This window comes from Engystomops pustulosus, chromosome 7, assembly GCF_040894005.1.
Source record: "Engystomops pustulosus chromosome 7, aEngPut4.maternal, whole genome shotgun sequence".
Classification (NCBI taxonomy): domain Eukaryota; kingdom Metazoa; phylum Chordata; class Amphibia; order Anura; family Leptodactylidae; genus Engystomops; species Engystomops pustulosus.
In genome coordinates this window covers 143,341,643-143,354,971 of record NC_092417.1, presented here as the reverse complement: position 1 = coordinate 143,354,971, position 13,329 = coordinate 143,341,643, and positions in this window count along the sequence as shown.

Below are 13,329 nucleotides of genomic sequence, written 5' to 3'. Positions count from 1 at the left end.
TCTGCACCTCAGTTATACGCTTTGTCACTGGAGGGCCTCATCTTTAAAATTTAATTTGCTCCCCCCGAAAGTTACAGGTCTCGCCGTCACCTGCTGTATGCCCTGTGGAGGGTGGGACTTATAATTTAAATCGCTGTCCTGCTGCAATACAAGGCTCGCCCTCCACAGACAAAGCCAGACACTCCCACCCCCCACCCCATCCCACCTGATGACTTAACTCGCTCACTCCGGCTTCTGCACGCTTTCTAGTTTATAGTGAACCTGACAATAACTGTTTTCCCCCCCCCCCCCCATTGTGCCACCCACTTAGTATGCAATCCACCTTATCCACCAATACCTGTACCACTAATTTCCCCTCAATGTGACCCCCTACACTAAAAAATGAACTTCCTAATCATGTCCACCTAAAGGAGCTCTTCACCTAATAATACTTGTAGGTTGTAAAGTCCACCCACTTTCTCACCAAGACCATAGCTATGTTCCCAAAAGACCCAGTCCCCTGAGTGTGCCTCTCCCTCACGCTGCATGATTAAGAAAAAATTACCAACACTTCCACTCGCCTCTTCCATCCGGCTTCTTGCGGGGGGCAGTGATGTCATCACCTGGCTCTGTAGTCAGCGGCATGAAGCAGGAGACTCTATGTGATGGCATCGGTGTCTCCTGCTCTCTGCAGTAGACGGCTCCATTCACCACTGCATTAGTCATCGCTATCTGCGTCATGAGGGGATCCTGGATATGGGCCCAAGATCTTTTGACCTAGGTTCTGTACTACCGTCAGTAACCCGAGTCTGTATCAGAAAGTAGAGTAGATCCACACTTGTTTTTGATCCACTTTAAAAAGGCACATGTTTAATATTAAAGATCCACACATTTCGTGTCCCTTAATCACAAGTTCTTATTCATGGTCATTAACTGGACTCGTCTAAGGCTAAAGAGGACTCTACTCTGTCCATTTGCATATGACTTTAGCTATGTAAGAAAACTGCATCCAAACAGGTCAGCTTTCATACATGAGGGAATTCTAGAAAGGACATTTCATACCCTACCTGAGGGGGCTGATAGTTTATTGGGGTAAAATCTGATGACCGGTTCCATAAAATACCAACCCTAAGAGCAATAGCCTGGTCTATGATGAAGTCGGCAAACGCTTCTAGTTTTGAAAGCATTCTTAGGCTGCATTCACACGAACATATGGGGGACGTATATGCAGCGTATTGGCTCGCGGCCCTGTATGGGAGCTGTACGGTGCCGCTCCATAGGGCATGGTCCTATCTTTCTATCTAATACGGCGCTGTATTTTCCTATGGAGAGGGCCGGGGTGAGCTGCACTCATCCCCCTGCTCCTCTCCGCAGCACCGATGTGTGGTTGTCCCATGGGAGTAGCCTGTGAGGAGTGAATTCATTCTTATGCAAGCAGGAAGTATCCACTCCGATAGCGCATCCTCTAAAGGTTCCAAATATTTTATTTCACAATAGGTGGGTACATAAAATAACGCGTTTTAGCATTGAACCAATTCCTTCATCAGGTTAAAACCACATCTATACCGAGATCATCTATACAGATCTTCTTCCTCAGTGTGATATACCATATATACTCGTGTATAAGCAGAGTTTTTCAGCACAAAAAATGTGCTGAAAAACATCCCCTTGGCTTATACACGAGTCACAAAATAAGTAAAAAATACTTTAAAAAAATAAACTTATATACTCACACTACGGTGACCCCGATGTCCATGCGTGTCCTCTTCTAGCTTCCACGCCCGTCTCCTGCCCGCGGGACATCGCGCTGGGTGACGCCGTTGCTCTCTCCCGGGCGCGCTGCTGACGTCATACTAGGCGCAGCCCGAGAGAGAGAGCAATGGTGGCGCCCAGCGCGATGTACAGAAGTCGGGCGTGGAAGCCAGAAGATGAGCCGCGCGGACATCAGGGGAGCAGCGCTGTAGATCGGGGCCACCGGAGGGTGAGTATATAAGTTTGTTTTTTTTTTTCCTGGGGTGGCTGTATACTACTGGGGGCAGGCTGGCTATATACTGGGGGGGGGGGGTCTGTGACCAATCCATGTCGGAGTGGTTCCCCAAGGTTTGTTTTTGGGGGAGGGGGGGCACTCCCATGGGACTAGGGACACAGCTCTGCATACATTAAGGTTAACTTTGATCCAACTTCTCTTTTGTTTGTAAAAAGACAGTTTTACGATAAAAACTCTTTGGCAAGGTGCACACTTTTTTTTATGGGGACTTGGGTTAGAAAGAAAACGGCCTGCTGATGACAGGTTCCCTTTAAAACCTTTACACTGTATATTGGTTGACATATTCCCTTTTAAAGTGTCTGGTTCTTCTACCATGCAGTAATTAAATTTTTTCCTAAGGTTAGGATACATTAAAACGCTCAACATCCGGCAGCCTACCTCATGCATGAGGGCATTGTAGTAAATGAATTGCCGTTATGTTAATAGACCGCAAGTTTTCCCACAGTGCTCCCCGATTAACACTAAGCGGAGCACAGCAGGCGTGGGTGACAATTTATGCTGCCAAACAAATTACCACAGTAACATTAGATTAAAATTGGACATCCTGTCGACTGCAATCTACCAAAGTGATAAAAGTGGCGCGGTGGAAGGGTTTTACGGCTTTGGCATGCGGCCACCGATGCTCCAGGTGCTCAGTAAATTCAGTTGGGACTTGTAGTTCCACAACGACTGCGGAGAAGCCTGGCTCGTCGTGCTGTTGGATGTGTAGAGCGAGCTATCTGTATTTTGGGCCAGCAATATTTGGGCGGTATATCACAGTGTAGCACAGCAATTATACTGCTGGCAGCACAGGCATATTTCATTTCTGATTACACTGAAAGGGGAAGACTATTTCCTCCAGGTTTCACAGCAATGAATTAGAGCTCACTGCAATGCAGGGTCTCCAGTGTATAATGGAGGCTTGTTCCAGGCTTTCATTCGGGTGCATTGAGACAGAGAGAAGATGAGATCTTCTGGCCGCACTGTAACCACAGATCGGGCCGAGGGATTATATTGCCGTATTGTAGTTACATTTTGCATCGGTAAAATTACAGCCAGATGTTACATATATCTAAATGGAGATCCTAAATTTTCATTTACAGATGTTATTTAATATTTTAGGCCCTCTGTGCTGGAGAAAAGGCTCAGCCAGACCGAATGTTGCTAAGAGCCAGTGACGTAAGGGCTCGTCTGAAGTGAAACTGTAATAGATAGTGATTTATGATCCAGTGTTTTCCAGAATAACCACGAGTCTACTTACCCTTACACCCAGCATCATGTGAGCACAGGACAGTAGAGCTGAGGTCATTCTGGAAGTCGCTGCCTTATAAATCACGACTGTGCGTTTTAGGCGTGCCAAGCCGTGTTCCCAGGCTCACATACAGCCATAGAAAGTCATTGTTACTTTACTGTTATTCGGATTGAAATGGTAGAAACCTGAATTTTGGTTTCCATCTGGCTGCGAATCTTGCGCATAATTTGCAGATACTTCTCTTGCAGACTCTTATTGAATACGGATTTCATTACGCACTATACAATCCTTGTGAAAATTATGATATGTAAATGTAGGTATGTATAAAAGGCATATAAATAATACTAGGAACAAAAAAAAAAAAAAATGGTTCTAAATCTGTCACGCAACAGATACCACCAACAGTGACCAATGGCTCCCATTGACTATAATGAGGTTTATTAGGTTTCCATTATGGTGTCTGTTGTCACAGAGTTGAAAAACACAACGGAAGTTCTTACTAATTTAACAGGTTGAACATGTGTCCTGCTACTTCTATGGAAGCATCAGAAATTTCTAAGCAGAGAACTTGACTATTTCTGACACTCATATTCACTGTCTATGAGAGTTCCAGAGATAGGGGAGCGCTGTGCCTCTCCCATAGCATTGAAATGCACAGCAGGATGCATTCTTGACCTGTCACTCCATTAAATAATTAATTAACCATGGGTTTTGTGATCTAGGGGGTCTCAACAGTTGGATGGGGGATAACAATAAACGTTGGCACAACCCCTTTAAATAGGAGCTTTCACTTATTATTTTTGTATCTCTACTCTCAGAGAAGCAGAGACAGGCTATCTCCTCCATCCCAGCAATGCACCGTCCATCTGACAGCAGAAATCCTGGTTATCATCTTGGGCGCTGGACCAATAATTAATAATAATTCCTTTATTTAATAATAATTCCTTTATTTATACAGTGCACACAGAGCTTGCCAAATCTGTCCCTGTCCCCAAGGGGCTCACAATCTAATCAACATACCGGTATGTGTTTGGAGTGTGGGAGGAAACCGGAAGACCCGGAGGAAACTTACACAAACCTGGAGAGAACATACAAACTCTTTGCATATGTTGACCCTGGGACTTGTGTGCTGCAAGGCTGTAATACTAACCACTAAACCAAAATGCTGCGCTACAACAATTATTTAATTTTGTCAGATGGGGGGTCCTGGTCAGGTACAGAAAGCTTGGCCCTGCCCCTCTTACATTAGAGTTCCAAAGATAATGGGAAGGATGGAGGCTAAATAAAAATTTCACTTACATTAGCATCCATTGCCCAACTTATTCTTAAGTCTCCTTAAGTCCTCCTTAAATGTACATCTGTTTGGGTTTTATGGGGTTTTATCACCAAGAAATATTACGGTTAACGACAAGGTGGCTTTCTACAGTCAAAAGGCAACACTACAAGTGGTTGGTCCTTCCAGTAGCTGGCCACACTAAGATCTTGGCTTACCTCAAAGCTTTGTGAGTAATGTGTAAGTACACACTCATCTGATACACACATTTCCTGTGTTAGTGTTTCATCAACCTAAAACTTGCTTGTAACTTGCCTTGCTGCACCCCCGCACACTTGTAAATGTGTCTCAGATCAGTCTTTAAACAATCCAATTATCAGAAGGTGGAGAAGCGCACTCGCTCGTGTCCGCAAGTCCCCGCCAAGAAAATAGAATTATGGACCATATGTTTCCAGCATCTCTGGGGAAAGCACCAAAGTGATGTAAACATCTGTGCTCTGGAAAATGGAAGTCTGCCTATGATCAATTATTATACCATGTGTTCAGAATACACAAAGCGGTTTTACCTTATAACGTCTGACAATCTATATTCATTAAACGGAAATATAACACAAAATGTCCCTAGTGTGTGCTGCTCCAATTCCACCACAATGCAACTGAATGGGAAGTCAGACAGTCCCTAATAGGCCATAGATGATTGACAGCTGCAAACTATAGCTGCTTACATTATATGTAATATTGATTCTTAGAATGTGGTCTTAAAGGGAACCTGTCAGTCAGATTAAATAAACATATGGACAAAAAATGTTTTATGTAAGTGTAATGGCCCGCGGGATGGATCCTTACTAGAGACGAGCGAACATACTCGTCCGAGCTTGATGCTCGTTCGAGCATTAGCGTACTCGAAACTGCTCGTTGCTCGGACGAATACTTCGCCCGCTCAAGAAAATGGCAGCTCCCGCCGTTTTGCTTTTTGGCGGCCAGAAACAGAGCCAATCACAAGCCAGGAGACTCTGCACTCCACCCAGCATGACGTGGTACCCTTACACGTCGATAGCAGTGGTTGGCTGGCCAGATCAGGTGACCCTGGAATAGACTAGCCCCTGCCTGCGCTGCTCGGATCATTCTGTGTCTGGATGCCGCTAGGGAGAGAGCTGCTGCTGGTCAGGGAAAGTGTTAGGCTGTTCAATTAGAATAGTGTTAGGCAGGAGTGATTCTACAAGAACCCAACAGCCCTTCTTAGGGCTACAATAACGTTATCATTTTTTTTTTTTATTTGCAGCTAGTACCAAATTGTGAGGAATTTGTAGTGAGACTTGCGACCTTTGTGTTTAGCGCTTAGTGACGCACATATCCATCCCAAAGACTGAAGTGGGAAAATTTATTGGGGGTTGGATTTCAATTAGGCACAGTCTGCCATTTCCTTTTTATTTTAAGTTTATTTTTTCATAACTCAGCGTCATCTCATCTGGCATAGCAGTGTGCTTTCATACTTGGCTAGAAAATAGCCATAGAAGAATCCAAACGGCTTACTTACGCCTACAATAGCGTTATATATATTTTATTTCTGGTTGATCTGCTGGTGGCTGTCCTTGCTGCAGTGCATCTACTACCAAATTGTGAGGAATTTGTAGTGAGACTTGCGACCTTTGTGTTTAGCGCTTAGTGACGCACATATCCATCACAAAGACCGAAGTGGGAAAATTTATTAGGGGTTTGATTTCAATTAGGCACAGTCTGCCATTTCCTTTTTATTTTACGTTTATTTTTTCAAAACTCAGCGTCATCTCATCTGGCATAGCAGTGTGCTTTCATACTTGGCTAGAAAATAGCCAAAGGAGAATCCAAACGGCTTACTTACGCCTACAATAGCGTTATATATATTTTATTTCTGGTTGATCTGCTGGTGGCTGTCCTTGCTGCAGTGCATCTACTACCAAATTGTGAGGAATTTGTAGTGAGACTTGCGACCGTTGTGTTTAGCGCTTAGTGACGCACATATCCATCGCAAAGACCGAAGTGGGAAAATTTATTAGGGGTTGGATTTCAATTAGGCACAGTCTGCCATTTCCTTTTTATTTTACGTTTATTTTTTCATAACTCAGCGTCATCTCATCTGGCATAGCAGTGTGCTTTCATACTTGGCTAGAAAATAGCCATAGCAATAGGATAGCATCGTTTGGTTTTAAAAACTAAAAAACACAAAAAAAAAAAAAAACACAAAAAAACACAAAAAAAAGTTAAAAAAAAAATTAAAGTTATAACTTTCATTTTCAAAATGTTTAACCCGAGGGCTAGGGGTAGAGGACGAGGGCGGGGACGTGGGCGTCCAACTACTGCAGGGGTCAGAGGCCGTGGTCCTGGGTGGGGTGAGACACCACCTGCTGATGAGGGAGCAGGGGAACGCCGCAGAGCTACACTCCCTAGGTTCATGTCTGAAGTTACTGGGACTCGTGGTAGAGCACTGTTGAGGCCAGAACAGTGCAAACAGGTGATGTCGTGAATTGCCGACAATGCTTCGAGCAATTTGTCCACCAGTCAGTCTTCCACGCAGTCCACCCATGTCACCGAAATCGGCACTCCTCCAGCTTCTGCACCTCAGCCTCCTCCCCCCCAGTCTGCCCCCTCCCAGGAAAATTTGGCATTTGAACCGGCATACTCTGAGGAACTGTTTTCTGGACCCTTCCCACAGTCACAAACCACTTGTCCGGTTGCTGCTGAGCAATTTTCCGATGCCCAGGTTTTCCACCAGTCGCAGTCTGTGGGTGATGATGACCTTCTTGACGTAGTGGAAGAAGTGTGTAAAGAGGTGTCCGACGATGAGGAGACACGGTTGTCAGACAGTGGTGAAGTTGTTGTCAGGGCAGGAAGTCCGAGGGGGGAGCAGACTGAGGGATCGGAGGATGATGAGGTGACAGACCCAAGCTGGGTTGAGAGGCCGGGTGAACACAGTGCTTCTGAGACGGAGGAGAGTCCTCGACCAGAACAGGTTGGAAGAGGCAGTGGTGGGGCCAGACGGAGAGGCAGGGCCAGAGCAGGTGCATCAGCGCCAAATGTTGCCCGTAGTCAAGCTCCCGTGGCGAGGGCTAGATTTTCAGAAGTCTGGAGGTTCTTTAAAGAAACACCGGATGACCGACGGACTGTGGTGTGCAACCTTTGCCAAACCACGATCAGCAGGGGTTCCACCACTACTAGCTTAACTACCACCAGTATGCGCAGGCATATGAATGCTAAACACCCCACTCAGTGGCACCAAGCCCGTTCACCTCCGGCCGTGCACACCACTGCTCCTTCCCCTGTGTCAGCTGATAGTCAGCCCCCTGCCCAGGACCCTGGCACAAAAACCCCATCGTCGCCTCCACGATCCTCCACCGCATCCACCAGCGTTCAGCTCTCCATACCCCAGACGCTGGAGCGGAAACGGAAATATAGTGCAACCCACCCGCACGCCCAAGCCCTTAATGTCCACATCTCCAGATTGCTTAGCCTGGAGATGCTGCCCTATAGGCTAGTAGAGACCAAGGCCTTTCGCAACCTCATGGCGGCGGCCGCCCCTCGGTATTCGGTCCCCAGCCGCCACTACTTTTCCCGATGTGCCGTCCCAGCCCTGCACCAGCATGTGTCAGACAACATCATCCGTGCCCTGACCAACGCCGTTTCTGACAAGGTCCACCTGACCACGGACACGTGGACGAGTGCTGCCGGGCAGGGCCACTATATATCGCTGACGGCACATTGGGTTAACTTGGTGGAGGCTGGGACCAAGTCTGACCCTGCGGCTGGTCATATACTGCCGACGCCGAGGATTGCGGGGCCTACCTCGGTCCAGGTCTTTCAGGCCTACTATGCCTCCTCCTCCTCTCACCCCTCCTCCACCTCCTCCTCCGAACTACCATCCGTGGGCATGGCGCCATCAGTCGCTAGCTCTACGCACAGCAGCAGTGCCGTCGCTAAGCGACAGCAGGCGGTGCTCAAACTGCTGAGCCTAGGCGATAAAAGGCACACCGCCCAAGAACTATTACAGGGCATCACGGCGCAGACTGATCTGTGGCTGGCACCGCTGAACCTGAAGCCAGGCATGGTTGTGTGTGACAACGGCCGTAACCTGGTGGCGGCTCTGCAACTCGGCAGACTGACACATGTGCCATGCCTGCGTTTCCTCAAGACATACCCCAATCTGTCTGATTTGCTCACGAAGGTGCGCCGCATCTGTGCGCATTTCAGGAAGTCCAGCACAGATGCTGCCACTCTCAGGGCAGCGCAGCGCCGCCTCCAACTGCCCGCTCACCAACTGTTGTGCGACGTGCCCACGAGGTGAAATTCAACATTAACCATGTTATCCAGAGTTTACCAGCAGCGCAGAGCGATTGTAGACTGCCAGATGTCAACTTCCACCAGAACTGGTAGTCAGGTCAGTCAGCTTCCTCAAGTCTATAATGAGGAGTGGACATGGATGTCTGATATCTGTCAGGTGCTGAGTAACTTTGAGGAGTCAACACAGATGGTCAGTGGCGATGCCGCCATCATCAGCCTCACCATCCCGCTGCTTGGCCTGTTGAAAAACTCTCTGATCAGCATGAAGTCGGAAGCTTTGCGCTCGTCACAAGAGACGGGGGAAGAAGATTCCCTTGTTGATAGCCAAAGCACCCTTAGGTCTGTTTCTCAGCGCATATCGGAGGAGGTGGAGGTGGATGAGGAGGAAGAGGAGGAGAATGTTGGCGAGACACAAGAGGGGACCATTGTTCAGTCCTTCACTGTTCAGCGTGTATGGGCAGAAGAAGAGGAGTTGGAGGAGGAGGAAATGGACAGTCAGGCCAGTGAGGGGAGTGAATTCTTACGCGTTGGGACTCTGGCGCATATGGCAGATTTCATGCTAGGCTGCCTATCCCGTGACCCTCGCGTTCAAAGAATTTATTCCAGCACCGATTACTGGGTATTCACTCTCCTGGACCCACGGTACAAGCAAAATCTTTCCACTCTCATCCCTGGAGAGGAAAGGAGTGTGAGAATGCATGAATACCAGCAGGCCCTGGTGCACAAGCTGAAACACTATTTCCCTTCTGACAGCGCTAGCGGCAGAGTGCGTAGTTCTGCGGGACAAGTAGCGAGGGAGAGTAGGCGAGCAGGCAGCTTGTCCAGCACTGGCAAGGGTACGCTTTACAAGGCTTTTGCCAGCTTTATGTCACCCCAGCAAGACACTGTCACCTGTCCCCAGTCTCGGCAGAGTAGGGCTGATCTTTACAGAAAGATGGTGAGGGAGTACGTAGCTGACCATACCATCGTCCTAAATGATCACACAGCTCCCTACAACTACTGGGTTTCAAAGCTGGACATGTGGCACGAACTGGCGCTGTACGCCTTGGAGGTTCTTGCCTGCCCTGCCGCTAGCGTGTTGTCCGAGCGGGTTTTCAGTGCAGCTGGTGGCATCATCACCGATAAGCGTACACGCCTGTCGAGTGACAGCGCTGACAGGCTGACGCTTATTAAGATGAATAAAGCCTGGATTTCTCATAATTTCCAATCTCCACCAGGTGAAGGAAGCTCAACCTGAATAATTTATGCACTCCTCCTCCCTATTTTCCTCCTTCTCCTCCTCTTTGTACACTAAAGCAGAGGAAACTGGCTATTTTTTGACAGGGCCCACTGGCTCTAGCTATAGTACTTTATGCATTTAATTTTTCTGGAGGGCCACCTACCCGGTCCTCTGTTTTAAACAATTTTTGGGAGTGCCACATACAGGCACTCAATCTATTCAATTTTTCTGGAGGGCCACCTACCTGCTCCTCTGGTTTGAAAACTTTTTTGGACTGCCACATACAGGCACTCAATCTATTTCATTTTTCTGGAGGGCCACCTACCTGCTCCTCTGGTTTGAAAACTTTTTTGGACTGCCACATACAGGCACTCAATCTATTCCATTTTTCTGGAGGGCCACCTACCTGCTCCTCTGGTTTGAAAACTTTTTTGGACTGCCACATACAGGCACTCAATCTATTTCATTTTTCTGGAGGGCCACCTACCTGCTCCTCTGGTTTGAAAACTTTTTTGGACTGCCACATACAGGCACTATCCAAATTAAATTGTCTCCATAGCAGCCTCCACACGTTGTCTCCATTGCTACCTCCAAAAGTCGTCCATATAGCTGCCTCTATACATCGTCCCCTTATCAAACGAGGTGTGTCGGGCAGAAATTTGGGTTGTTTTCATGGATTCCACATCAAGTTGTTAACTTTGTCGCCACCCTGCTGTGTTATCCACAAAATATACTGGCAAACTTTAATGATTAACCGATATTATTTCAGCGCTTCTTGCGCATCTGTTTACATTCCCCTCACCCGCCATATCCCAAACTTATAAGAACGTTACTACACTTAACTTGGTGCAGGCTGGGACCGAGTCTGACCCTGGGGCTGGTCATATACTGCCGACGCAGAGGATTGCGGGGCCTACCTCGGTCCAGGTCTCAAAGGCCTACTATTCCTCCTCCTCCTCCCACCCCTCCTCCACCTCCTCCTCCTCCGAATTACCATCCGTGGGCATGGCGCCATCAGTCGCTAGCTCTAGGCACAGCAGCAGTGCCGTCGCTAAGTGACAGCAGGCGGTGCTCAAACTGCTGAGCCTAGGCGATAAAAGGCACACCGCCCAAGAGCTATTACAGGGCATTCCACATCAAACTTGTTAACTTTGTCGCCACCCTGCTGTGTAATCCACAAAATATACTGGCAAACTTTTATCATTTACCAATATTATTTCAGCACTTCTTGCGCATCTGTTTACATTCCCCTCACCCGTCATATCCTAAACTTATAAGAACGCTACTACACTTGATCTTATACAAAAGGTTCTTAGAAGTGCTGTTTGGGGAGTAGCCTAGAGACAGGGGCTTGGATTGGCGAAAGCTCGCCTGGCAGCGGAGCGCCAGCTCCATGCCAAGATCCAACTAACATAGTTTTAACTGCAGCACCTTTAATCTACTACTAGTTCACTGCCTCCATACATGGTCCCCTTATCAAAGGAGCTGTGTCAGGCAGAATTTTGGGTTGTTTTCATGGCTTCCATGTTAACTTTGTCGCCACCCTGCTGTGTAATCCACAAAATATACTGGCAAACTTTTATCATGTACCGATATTATTTGAGCGCTTCTTGCTCACCTCCTTTGGTTCCTCTCTGCCACCCATTGGTTTGAAGCCTGAGTCCATTTAGGGTATGTCGCCATGCCACTCTCTAGCCTGCCGCTGCTGCCGCTGCCTCTGCATGCCGTCCCCTATAGTGTCAGGGTCAATTATTGGATGTTTTAGATGCTATCTAGCTTCATTCTGTCACTCTGTCATGGCCATGCTGTTGCCCATAATTTTGGCATAATGGTGCATTTAAGCAGCCTCAGAGGCATCCATTCATGCTGCCCCTGCTGTTTCCTGTCCATTTCCGTGGTGTTTCCATCCTTTTCTGAGGTTCCCAGGTGTTTGGCCAAGCTTCCCTGTGCAGAGCCTTGGTCCCCTTGAAAAATGCTCGAGTCTCCCATTGACTTCAATGGGGCTCGTTATTCGAGACGAGCACTCAAGCATCGGGAAAAGTTCGTCTCGAATAACGAGTACCCGAGCATTTTAGTGCTCGCTCATCTCTAATCCTTACATAAGGCTAGTTCCAGTATAGCATCCTGGTTAATGGATAGATCAGGGTCAGGCATGATGCAATCCATAGGTAACATCCAGCTCGCTAAGTATTTTTGACTTTCCATGTGCCTGTGGTCATGTTGGCCGGTCAAAAATACTTATCCATCGTGCAGACAGAGCAGGGCCTACAGCAGCACACAAGCCAGATGCAGGATGAGGAGTTGTGCTCCTGGCATGTGCCCTTTAGCAGAGCTGGGAGTAATACACTCCCTGTATTTCCACTATGCAAAGCATCGCTCCCAACACTGGCAGCACAATGATGTCATCATGTTGCTGGCACAGGGAGCCTTACTGCAGGGCAGAAAACGCCAGAGAGTCCAGATCAGAGGAAAGGTGAGTATTGTGTTTTTTACCATCAAAAACTGCATTGGAATAGGGGGACGAAAAGAGGGAAAAGTATAAAAGGAGGAATAAAGGAAAGGGAATGAGAAGAGGAGGCATAAGGAGAAGGGGCTCATTGAGAGGGGCATTAGGTATTGGGTAGAACTAAGGTAAGTATATTTGTTCGGCCCTATAAAACCATTCTAATGTCTCATGTGGCCACAGTGTTGGGGTAGTGGACCCACTGTACCACCGAGAGCGATGACGCAAGTCGACACCTGTGAGCGGAGTCTAAGTGGCACTTGGTTTTCACCAGAGCCTGCCGCAAAGCGGTTGGACTTGCTGCAGTGGGATACCACCAGTTTGCTTCACAGGCGTGACTTACTTGCGGTGGCGGCCAAGGCGAGTCAGCAGAGAAAATTGGAGTCATTGTCAGGCAGAAGGTCAGGACAGGCAGCAAAGGATCGAAGTCAGGAATGTAGCAAGAGGTCACAACAAGTTATACACAGACAGTCAGGGAACGCTTTCTCAATGGCATACGGGCACAAAGATCTGGTGTGGCATAATGGAGGATGTTGGCTATTTCTAGATTGTCAGGTGAACAGCGCCAATTAGTGGTGCGCTGGCCCTTTAAATCACAGAGAGGCGGGGTCGCACGCTGGAGTGCAGTGAGGTAAGTGAACCTGCTGCTGGCGTGAGAGGGCAAAGGGAGGCACAGGACATGGGTCACAGGAGCACCCGTGACACATATTCTGCCTACAAGAATCTATGCCTGTGAGCTGGTGGGTTAATATCTGTGAGCCCT